A 12,372-nucleotide genomic window follows, 5' to 3' on the forward strand; every position below is an offset into this window, starting at 1 on the left:
TTTGGTGGCCGTCTATGGCTTGTGACGTTCGTCAATATGTGGCTGCCTGTCCTGTTTGTGCCCAAGCTAAGTCCGGTAATTCTCCTCCTGCGGGTCTGCTCCAGCCTCTCTTGATCCCCTCTCGCCCTTGTTCCCATATTGCCCTGGATTTCGTTACGGGGCTTCCCCCGTCCTGTGGCAATACGGCGGTCCTCACAGTTGTTTATCGTTTCTCGAAGGCTGTTCACTTTATTCCCCTTCCAAAGCTCCCCTCTGCTAAGGAGACTGTGTGGCTGGTCTTTGACCATGTTTTCAGGATTCACAGACTCCCGACCAATGTCGTTTCTGATAGGGGGCCTCAATTTGTCTTGTATTTTTGGAGGGAGTTCTGCCAGCAGGTTGGTACTACTGTCAGCCTGTCGTTAGGTTTTCATCCGCAGACGAATGGCCAGGCCGAACGGGCGAACCAGATTCTCGGTCGCTTACTTTGCTGTCTGGCAATCCGCAATCCGTCATCTTGGAGTGAGCAGCTGACATGGGCCGAATATGCCCACAATTCCATTATGCCCACAATTCCAATATAACCATCATCGTCTACCGGGTTGTCCCCGTTTTTTTGTTGTCTGGGCTATCAGCCGCCTCTCTCTTCTCAAGAACCTGACGCTGCTGTTCCCTCGGTCCAGTCCTTTATCCTGCGCTGTCGCCGCACCTGGAAGAGGGTACGGACAGCTCTTTGCCGAGCCAGAGAACGCACCCGTCGTGCAGCCGACCGTCGCCGCTCGCGAGCCCCTAGGTACGTTTACGGTCAAAAGGTGTGGCTTTCCACACGTAACCTGCCTCTCTCCTCGTCTTCTTGGAAATTGGCACCCTGTTTTATCAGACCTTTTCCCATTGTTTAGGTTCTCGGTCCGGTGGCTGTGCGTCTTCGGTTATCTTACTCTTTGCGGCATGTCCACCCTGTTTTTCACGTCTCATGCATTAAACCCGTCATCCGTGCTCCTTCCAACCCGACCCCCTTGGCTAAGAGGCTAAAATCAGGTTTAAAACTTGCCCCATTTAAGTCAACAGGGTGCAAATTTTAAAAAGAGGATAACACGGTGTAGGCAACACCGATTTTTGACGTTGTTCTCTGTACTGACAGCACTCCAAATTTACAAAAAAATTTGCTCAATGTTAAAATTGACCACAGTTCTCCTTTAAGTCCTTGGTAAGTAACCATTTCACCCAAAACAATTTAATTTAAATAATGTACTGAACTCAAACATTTTTGTCCTGTGGAGCAGAATTTCGTAACACTGGGTAAAAAGCGGCTAAGTGACCCGGGGTTAAGTGCTGTTTGAAAATCCCTTCTATTTCATTCCCGAGAAGCGTCCGGTGTGCAACCCCTTTTAATTATCTCCATCAAATATTATAATGCATCTGTATAGTTGGTTTAAGAGTTAGTGGTTTTAACCATTGCTGTTTTATCAGAAAACATTGTGAAATGCTTTGTATGAACTCTTAGGTAGCCTAAGAGTGACAGTTAAGATTTTTTTTTTGCAATTCTGTACATGTAAAGGCTTTCAAGTTTAAAATGCATTTTCTCCCCTAAAATAAAGCTGCAGATGCAGACGCAAAGCATACAATTACTGCACGAGACATTTCACACTTCTAAAAATGTACAGATAATTTGTCATTGTTGCATAAAAACGTCTGACCCTGTGAGCACTCCCCTAAATGTCAGTGGTAATTGCTCTCCCTAAAACCCCCCTGTGACACGAGCAGAGCACTGAGGTAATTTCAGGCTCCAGACAGCCTCTGCACACTTAGAGAAACACAGCGGACGAGAAAGAACACTTAAGTCAGAGTTTATTTCAGAGTGCATTTCCCAGAAATGTTGCAACTGATGCCATGTAGATGAAAAAGAAGATGAAGATGAAACCGTAAGATACACACTGAATTACTTGCCTATGAGCTTCACAACTGTTCAAATGTGAGGGCTGTAGTACACTGGACTGATAATGTCTTTTCTGAACATTCTGAATAGATCAAATATGAGCAGTTTTGTTAAGTTTTATGCTGTACAGAAAAAGAAAGTGTGAGGCTCCCTTTCAAGTGGAACTCAATGCTGCGTCATGACATTGACACTATTGTGCTGGAACAATGTTTTCATATTTTCAACAAAAGATTTCATATTTAGTTTAATTTGATACCAGATTTAATTGTTTAATGTCTGTAATTCTTTAATTTCATTCATGGCTTTAAATTTCCTATTCACTTAATTTATGGTTTAGAGCTCCACCTAGTGGCAAGTTTGACGTTGCTTTAATTCTGTAATTTTCCGGTTTTCAGGAACTAGTGAGTGCTCCATGCAGCAGCTAAAGATGGCTCTCTTTAATAGCCATATATATCGGTAATCTTTAACCTTGCAATAGCATCGCTTGTAAGTATTTATAGTTTTACATTGATGTTCATAATACTTGCATATAAATGTGAACTGTTACATGTAAAGATAGTTATTAATAATTTTCTATTAGGCTATTGCATTAGCCACATTGTGCTTTAGCTTCGTATCACAGAATACTATATTAATGTGGATGTTGGTAGGATGCTGTAATTATTGTTAATTCCAGGACGTTATTATTGAAATATGTTATTTGTTTATTTGTAGTTTCACTCCGTACCCAAGAACATTAAACCTGTGGGCAAACCAACTTCATGTCTTCAGAGTCGTGTGAGGGAAGGGAGTTTATCTGACTGTCAAATGTTTAAACCATGTTGAGGACAGTACTACTATGTTGGAATCAGAAATGGCATTTGTAGACACGTGCTTCATACACCGGCTCATGTGGAGGCGCTGATTAGAAGCCATATGTTTAATGAGCGTGTGTCTGCAGTCCTCCATTTAATCAGTCAGGAGTTAGTCTGTACAATGGCAGGGTTGAGTAATAGGAAATGTGTGACACCATGCCCCCGCTTTATCATGGTGGATGATTCACACCAGTTCTGTGTGATGTGTATGAGAGAAGCATATGAGTTCAGCTTTCGACGGGGCTAACTGTGAGCATTTATATCGCTTTACCTGCTGCAAACCCTGATCTCGCTTGCCTCTTTTCTTGAGGGAAGAGGGTCGAGCCTATGGCTTGGGTCCCACTACTGTTGATGCAGCATGGTGACTCCGGTCATGGGGATCGCAGGTTGAGATGGCATAGGTGGCAATTGGTCATGCTCTCTAAATTGGATGACTGCTTCCTCACATCAACATGAGTTCAGCCTCCTCGCCGTCATCTTGCGTTCTTTCCAGATCTCCACACTAAGGTGTCGAGAGCATGGAAGAATTCATACTCTGCTCATGGTCATACACAAGCATCATCAACATACTCTATGGTAATCAGTATGCGCGATCAGGGGTATGGGGGGATGCCAAAGGTGGAGAAGACGCTCACGGGCTAAATCTCCCCTTCATCAGTGCCGTCGTGGAGGAAACCTACTTTGCCCACTAAGGGCCAGATTTATAAAACAGGGCAAATTAGTGTGAGAGCGCAATAAAAAAAGAGCAGAAGGAAAGTTCTGTGAGTGATCTACTGACGACGCACAATTTAAAGAACACAGACGAAGCCGGATCATTTTACATAATGACCAACACAATCTACCAAGAGCAGCGCAAACTAGCGTCTGGTTTAAGACGTTTTTTTGTGTGGTAAATAATATCGCAAATACCAGTAAGTTGACTAGCGCAAACCTTAGTAAATCACCTTACATCATTAATTTAAATTTAAATACCATAAATTTTGTATCTGAATTTTCTGTGAAAAATTAGCACTGAAAAGGCATGGACAGGGTTATTTTTGCAGCTGACATTATTGCAGTATGCAATATATTCGAACAAAGAAGTCAAAATGGTACAGATAGAAGGCTGTTCTAATGTTACGTCATCTTACCCGAGTGTTCCTTGGCAAATATTTCAATATTAACATGAGCGGAGTGGGATAAAGAAAGTGTTTAGCAGGATTGATATTCAAAACGGTAAGCACGCACTGCTTTGTTTACGGTTTGTGTATCTGCAGCCTGCAGCGTCGGTTTCCCTTTTTTTGAATGACGAATATAGATTAAAATATCTGCAGAAATAGACAGTTGTCTCGTTTACACGCAGGCGCAGAACACGCATTCTAGCTGACTGTTGGCTGTAGTTCTCTCAGTGTGTTCAAGTGCAGCTTTTTTCCCCCAACTCGGGCGACGCGAGGCGACAACACATTCTTTGGCGTCGGTTTGGTGTGTCCCTACCTTAAGAGTTAAAGTGTCATGAAGTTTTAAAGTGTCTGTTTTAGGCTGGTCGTTCACACCTAGGTCCTGGAATCCTAGGTCCTAGGAGTTGGAAAACAGTCTCAAAAAATGGGAGTGTAAATTGTGGAAAAGTGGGAGTGTAGAGGTTGGGAAGAGGTTAGACAACAACCTGCAACACACTAATTATACAGACACATGAATATTAAAATATGACCTTGGAGAGAGAAAAAAACAGAGTTGAGGGTTAAAAATCTAACCCTATATAACAAACTGCCAAAACGAGGGAGAAAGGCAGATTTAAAAGGTCTAATATTTTCATTACATTCAGGAGCACTGCAATCTCTGGACAAATGGTGTGTCAGTTTAACAGAAAGAATAAAGGCATAATTACTTTTTTGTCCATTGTTCTTTGAATTGTCGGTCTACATCCTTGTCTTCTGTGTATCATAATAATCCATTGTGTCATCGTGTTCATGATCAGACACAACAGCTGTATCAGTGTCCTTATTTGCACATATATATAATTTGAAGAAAACTTGATCAAATATGTGCGTATACACGGAGCTGGTTCATGTTTAGAGCACTAGAAGAATATATGAAATATGTCCATAAAAACTTGAAGCACGCTTTCTCTAGTCCGTATATGAACAATATGATCCGCGTTGTTGAACTCATCGCAGCATTCAGGGCAGAAACCGCTCTCATGCGTGCGCTGCTGTTGAATTCTCCACTGTAATGTGATCTCATGTTGTAATACAGCGCAGTGATTGGATTGAACGAGCTCTTTCTCATGAATATATGCAGAGAGTCGCTCGGGGCCAGTTGACGTAGAATCGTGCCCGCAGCTAGTCACACACACCGAAGGGGCGCTTCTACCTCACATTCCGCGACATTGCCTCGACTTTGCTTTTTAACCCAGAAGAACGAAATTGCTCGAAAAAAGCAAAAATAACCAATTTCCATTCATTGTTAAAATTTATGAGTGCTTTTAGTGTTTTCAGTGAAGTGAAGCCTGTACATATCTGTTTGCGTCTCAAAAAATGTGTTTTGGGGTTTCATGACCCTTTAAGACAGTGGTTCTCAATCCTGGTCCTGGGGACCCACAGCTCTGCACAGTTTATATGTCTCCTTTATCTGACACTCCCAGTTCAGTTCATAGAGCTCTTTCCTAACGAGATGATGATCTGAATCAGGTGTGTTAAATGAGGGAGACATACAAACTGTGCAGAGCTGTGGGTCCCCAGGACCGGGATTGAGAACCACTGCTTTAAGATAGGGACAGATTTTACTGTGTGAATACTCAGGTGTTAAACGGTGGAAAACAGCTTGTAAACAATGTCACATAGCATTACATTTACCTCAGGCAAGTCATTCAGTGTCCACAGTTAGTTCGCTAGAGAAATTAACTCTTTCGCTAAATATATGCCCTATATGTGAGATTCTCTGGAGTAAAACTAACGCTCATCTTTTGTGTGATGTACAATAAACTTCACTGAACTCCTCAGTATATTTTGGTCATCATTCGGACGGGTTTTGCTACAGCAGGCTTGTATATTAGTGGATAAAAGCAGATGACAAATTAGTTATAACCATAATTAAGCTAAACTACCTGTTCTATGTCCATACAGCATATATTCTCTGGCTCTCTGGGCATTATTGTCCGACTCCGAGTCGAAATGAACACCGCAACTGAGAGTTTCTGTTCTGATATTATCAGATGAGATTGTCCTGACTGAAGCGCAAGCTCGTGAGGCTCCGCCCCCTGTGCCGTGCAGCAGCAGTTAATTTGCATTTAAAGGGCACACACTAAAACAGCGCGTTTTTCTGAGCCCCAAAAAATTACAATTTAAACATGCTGAAAAAATGATCTGTTGGGTATTTTGAGCTAAAACTTCACATACATACTCTGGGGACATCAGAGACTTATTTTACATCTTGTGAAAAGAGTCATAATAGGTGCCCTTTAAAATATCTGTCATGAAAATGACAGCCACAGTGTCAATGATTATATTTCAACAATGGATTGGATTAAAAACATGGTCTACAACAGGGAACGTCAACTGGCGGCCCGCGGGCCAAAACTGGCCCGCCAGCAATATTTTCTGGCCCGCCTGAACATTTTGGAAGTCCTAAATGCTGCACAAAACTCTTCCACTACTTGAGAAAAGCTGCAGTCGCGCGGCGATTTCACCAGCCGCATACTATGTGAAACGCCCATATGGAATAATGCGGCGCGGGATTACATTTTAAAGTATACCACCGGACGCGAATAGCGCGTCAAATTCGCGCCTGCCGCGTCTAGTTATACGCTTTACCACTTTGTGTTCATTCGCGCGTCAAAAGACGGCAGCGGTCAGAACTCTGGTGTAGGCTACTTTGGACGGAGCGGGCGGTCTGACTAACAATAGCCAACTCCCGACATCTTTTGACAGCGTATCCGCACTTCATTCTGACCGCCTGTACACCTAGCTCTGATAAGCTGTTTGGTACTTAAACCATTGTCAGTCAACAACATTCTTTTTTTGCAAGGATGTTTGAAATAGTTCGACAGAAAATAGCCTGCTTCATTTGTCAGTAGGGCAATATGATTTTCGTTTATGTTGCTTAGAAATTTGAGTGATATAGGCTTTGTCCTATAATTTGTTATTTATATTTCATAATTTTTTTCTGTGGCATTTTTTTTTTCTCTGCTGACAGTATAATGTTAAAATAGCCTAATATTTATATTGACACGAACACAATTTTTGTATAGCATTTATAATTATTATAGGCTACTTAATCTCCTTCTTTCTGAGACTTTCTTTTAGAGACATTTGAATGTGAGATTATGGAAACGAGATCTAAATTTTGCGGACCCGTCAGGTCGGGAAATAAAGCGGGTGAACATCGAGTGTATTTTAAGCGGTTGCTGAATAGAACCTTGTGGGAGCGGGACGAAAAAAAAAAAACAGTCCCGCGCAGACCTCCTTAAACCATAGGTGTGTATGTGTGTGTCCCGAATAAATAATAATAATAAAAAAGGAATAAAATTAAAAAGTCGGACTGTAAGCGAATGAGGCATGATTGCTATTCACACCTTTATTAAAATGGCTGTAATCTGTTACCACAATAGTATTTGATCTGTTTAAAAGGTGTTAAATTAAAAATTAAAAATCAAAATTAAAATTTGTCTAATCCAGTAATTATTTTTTTCTATTTTTGATCTGAGCACAATCAGAAAATCAGAAAATCCGTCATTATTCGTTTTTTCATTTAAGTTCAGGAATGGAAAAACGTCTCAGGTTACGACTGTAACCTATGTTCCCTGAGAACAGGGAACGAGACACTACGTCAGAATGACGCTATGGGGAACGCCTCAGGCGTGACAGGTGTCTGAAATAAATATCAACTCACGTCAATCATGTTGACTGGCGACAGCCCGTGAATCATCAGCTTGATTGATTAACGCGCAACCTGGATGTATAAAGGGAAGCCTTGCAAACATGACAACATCCTATCGTCTGAAGGGACTGTTGCAGGCAGGCCCCGAGGCATGGCAGGAAGACGTAGTGTCTCGTTCCCTGTTCTCAGGGAACATAGGTTACAGTCGTAACCTGAGACGTTCCCTTTCGAAAGGGAACTCTACACTACGTCAGAATGACGCTATGGGGAACGATATACCAACGCCACCATGCTGAGGGGAGTGCATGCCCAAAGGCAGTTTTACTGTCCGAACCAGTAATTCAGAAACACTGGAACCACTCACCCTTAGGTCACATCGGGCTGTCAGTGACAGCACTCCCTACCGGTCATCACCCAAGCTAATGAAGAACATAAAGAAAGAAACGGCTAAAGAAACCGCCAGAACATAGTTAATGGGGGGGATCTGGGCCAGCTCAAAGGCTTAGGACCACAGCTTCCAAAAGAAGGGGTCCCTTCTAGGGAGTGTGGCTAGGGGGCCCAAAGGACTCCCAGCCAGTCACTATTCAGGGGAGCGTGCCACCTGAAATACCACCAGGCAGGCCTGACCTGGTGTCACTACATAAGACACTAGAGTCTGGCCACTTCCTGTCTGTCTGAAGACAGAGCCTCTGGACACTTGCCTTAAGAAGGCATCCAACCCGAGGGACTGCAAAACAGGCAGTGAACCACTCAGCCCGGATCTCAGAGACGGGACACCCTGGAGAGTATGACTCAGCATAGTGCTTTACCACCCTCGCCAGCGAGGGGAGTCTCTCTACTCGATCCATGGATCTACCCAGTGTTTGTGTTTCAAAACACTGAGGAGGCCTGTGAGGGCCTAAAGGGAGCTACCTCCAGGAAGGCCCGGTAGGACCTCTAACCTGGCGACCACAACATGGGGGAGCTTGTATTCAACCCCAATATATGGGAGCTTACCTTCAGGAAGGCCGGTGAGGCCTCTGACCTGGCGACCACAACATGTGGGAGCTCATATTAGGAAGGCCGGTGAGGCCTCTAACCTGGCGGCCACAACATGTGGGAGCTCATATCAGGAAGGCCGGTGAGGCCTCTAACCTGGTGACCACAGCATGTGGGAACTTCTATCAGGAAGGCCGGTGAGGCCTATAACCTGGCGACCACAGCATGTGGGAGCTCAAATCAGGAAGGCCTGGTGAGGCCTCTAACCTGGCGACCACAACATGTGGGAGCTCAAATCAGGAAGGCCGATGAGGCCTCTAACCTGGCGACCACAGCATGTGGGAGCTCATACTCGGGAAGGCCGGTGAGGCCTGTAACACGGTGACCACAGTGTGTGGGAGCTCATCAGAATGTGGAAGTTAGCTAGAGAAAAACATCTGTCGTAATAAAGTGACGACAGGACGTATCTAGAATGGGACCCGAAGTGAAAGACCAGGGTCTGAGCCACATAGGAAGGGACAGAAGCGATACGCGCATGACCCTTACCATAGAAAATGGATTTAGAAAGTACCCAAGACATAAGTCGTGTGACTTACCATAAGCATGGTTTAAAAAAGGTACGGAACGTATGTACCAAAAAGGAATGAAGTAAAGGTTTGCACGTACTTCATCACTCTAAAACACAGATGTGTGAGCCCACATTCGGGAAGGCCGGATGAGGCCTGTAACCTGACATGTAAAAGCTCAAACCCAGGAAGGCCTGGTGAGGCCTGTAACCAGGGAACCACCGTACGTGGGAACCTATAATCAGGAAAGCCAGAAGAAGCCTGCAACCTGATAGACACAATACGTGGGAGTTCTCATTCAGTAAGGCCTGGTGAGGCCTGCCACCTGACATGAAAGAACTCATAACCAGGAAGGCCGCAGAGGCCTAAAGCCTGGTGACCACTAATTGTGGAAGGTTAAAACTCAGGAAGGCCGGTGAGGCCTGTGACCTAACGACCACAGCACGTGGGAGCTCAAATTCAAGAAGGCCTGGTGAGGCCTATAACTTGATAACCACAGTAAGTGGAAGCTCACAGTATGTAGGAGCTCACATTCAGGAAGGCCGGCGAGGCCTGTAACCTGACATGTGAAGGCTCCTAACCAAGAAGGCCTGGTGAGGCCTATAACCTGGCGACTACAGTATGTGGGAGCTCATATACAACCACAGTATGTGGGAGCTCATACTCAGGAAGGCCTGGTGAGGCCTCTGACCTGATAACCACAGAATGTGGAGCTCATAACCAGGAAGGCCAGATGAGGCCTGTAACCTGATGAACACAGTATGTAGGAGCTCACATTCAGGAAGGCCGGTGAGGCCTGTAACCTGACATGTGGAGGCTCTTAACCAAGAAGGCCTGGTAAAGCCTATAACCTGGCGACTATAGTATGTGGGAGCTCTTACTCAGGAAGGCCTAGTGAGGCCTCTGACCTGATAACCATATAACATGGGAGCTCATATTCACCACAGTATGAGGGAGCTCACATTCAGGAAGGCCAGTGAGGCCTGTAACCTAACATGTGGAAGCTCGTAACCAGGAAGGCCTGGTGAGGCCTGTAACCTGATGACCACAGTATGTGGGAGCTCACATTCAGGAAGGCCGGTGAGGCCTGTAACCTGACATGTGGAAGCTCATAACCAGGAAGGCCTGGTGAGGCCTATAACCTGGCGACTACAGTATGTGGGAGCTCATGTTCACCCACAGTATGTGGGAGCTCATACTCAGGAAGGCCTAGTGAGGCCTATGACCTGATAACCACAGTATGTGGGAGCTCATATTCAAGAAGGCCTGGTGAGGCCTATAACTTCATAACCACAGAATGTGGGAGCTCATATTCAACCACAGTATGTCGGAGCTCATACTCAGGAAGGCCTTGTGAGGCCTATAACTTGATAACCACAGTAAGTGGAAGCTCACAGTCTGTAGGAGCTCACATTCAGGAAGGCCGGCGAGGCCTGTAACCTGACATGTGAAAGCTCCTAACCAAGAAGGCCTGGTGAGGCCTATAACCTGGCGACTACAGTATGTGGGAGCTCATATACAACCACAGTATGTGGGAGCTCATTTTCAAGAAGGCCTGGTGATGCCTATAACTTGATAACCACAGTATGTGGGAGCTCTTATTCAACCACAGTATGTGGGAGCTCATATACAGGAAGGCCTGGTGAGGCCTCTGACCTGATAACCACAGAATGTGGGAGCTCATATTCAGGAAGGCCTGGTGAGGCCTCTGACCTGATAACCATAGTATGTGGGAGCTCAAATATAACCACAGTATGTGGGAGCTCATATTCAGGAAGGCCTGGTGAGGCCTCTGACCTGATAACCACAGTATGTGAGAGCTCATATTCAGGAAGGCCTGGTGAAGCCTCTGACCTGATATTTCCACAATACCTCTTTTTTTTTTTTTTAAAGAGGACTGTCTGGTCAAGGAGGCCTGCAAAGGCCTACTACCTGCCATACAGCACCTCCAAAAAAGAAAAACCTAGATTTTTACCTTCTTACCAAAAACATGCCCCCAAACTCTAAACAGGATACTCGGTCTGTAAGAGAAACAGAAATATGTTATTTGCGCACAAAAAACATTACACAAAGAAGACCAGACAGTACACCTGCGGCGTGTTAAGTAAAGACACGTCAGGAATTCCCTCTTTCCCAAAAGAGTACCTGGGTTCACCACTTACATGCCTGAAAGAGGCGCTCATACTATCCAGGCTGAGGGGGGGGGGGCCATCAGACATGATACTCATCATAGACCCAGCCCCAGGCCTGATGTAAGAAACGCCTGGGGACCATTAGAAGAAGGCATCCGGGGAGATCATCCCTAGCGCCGCTGAGTGCGCTTTTGCTGGATAACCTCCCTCAGATCCTTCTTCCTGCGGGAACTGCGTCTCCTCTGTGACCTACTCTGGACAGGAGGAGGCGCACGAGAAGAGACGCTGGCCCTCTGGGCTTGTCTATGGCCCTCAGACCAAGACTGGTCAGGCCTGCCCGCCTGTTTGGGCACGGACTCGGATCTCAGCGGTATGCAACTCTTAAATGCAGCTGAGCGCGCCCTCGCCTCACTGAACTTTTCAACCACCGTCTGAACGGAGGGGCCAAAAAGTTCAGCTGGCGAAACCGGCGAATCGAGAAGAAAGACCTTCTCTTTCTCCCCGATGTCAGCCAGGTTAAGCCACAGATGCCTCTCCGTGGCCACCATAGCCGCCATTGACCGGCCAATGGCGGCAGCAGATTGTTTGGTAGCCCGGAGAGCCAGATCCGTGGTACGGCGCAGCTCAATAACCGCCTCAGGGGACAGTCCTGCCCCCTGGTCGAGATCCCGCAGCAGGTCGGCCTGGTATGCCTGTAACACAGCGAGTGTGTGCAGAGCAGCACCGGCCTGACCCGCTGCTGTGTATGCTCTGACATTCAAGAGCGAAGTTGTTTTTAGCGGCTTGGATGGCAGGGTAGGAGCTCTCAGTGTCGATGCCTGCCCAGAAACGAGATAGTTAGCCAACGTCTCGTCAACGGGCGGCATCGACACATACCCATGCTCCGCCGCTCCATCCACAGCAGCGAAACTACCCCGCTGATGTGGATGAATACGAGCAGAGTATGGGTTCTTCCATGCCTTCTTGATCTCAGCATGGAGATCTGGAAGGAATGGAAGGCTCACCTGAGCTGGTGGCCTATGGCTGGGAAGAAACCGATCGTCGAGACGACCACGAGCGGTTTCTTCCCTGAA

Source organism: Scardinius erythrophthalmus (assembly GCF_964197995.2).
Source record: "Scardinius erythrophthalmus genome assembly, chromosome: 6".
NCBI classification, from domain to species: Eukaryota; Metazoa; Chordata; class Actinopteri; order Cypriniformes; family Leuciscidae; genus Scardinius; species Scardinius erythrophthalmus.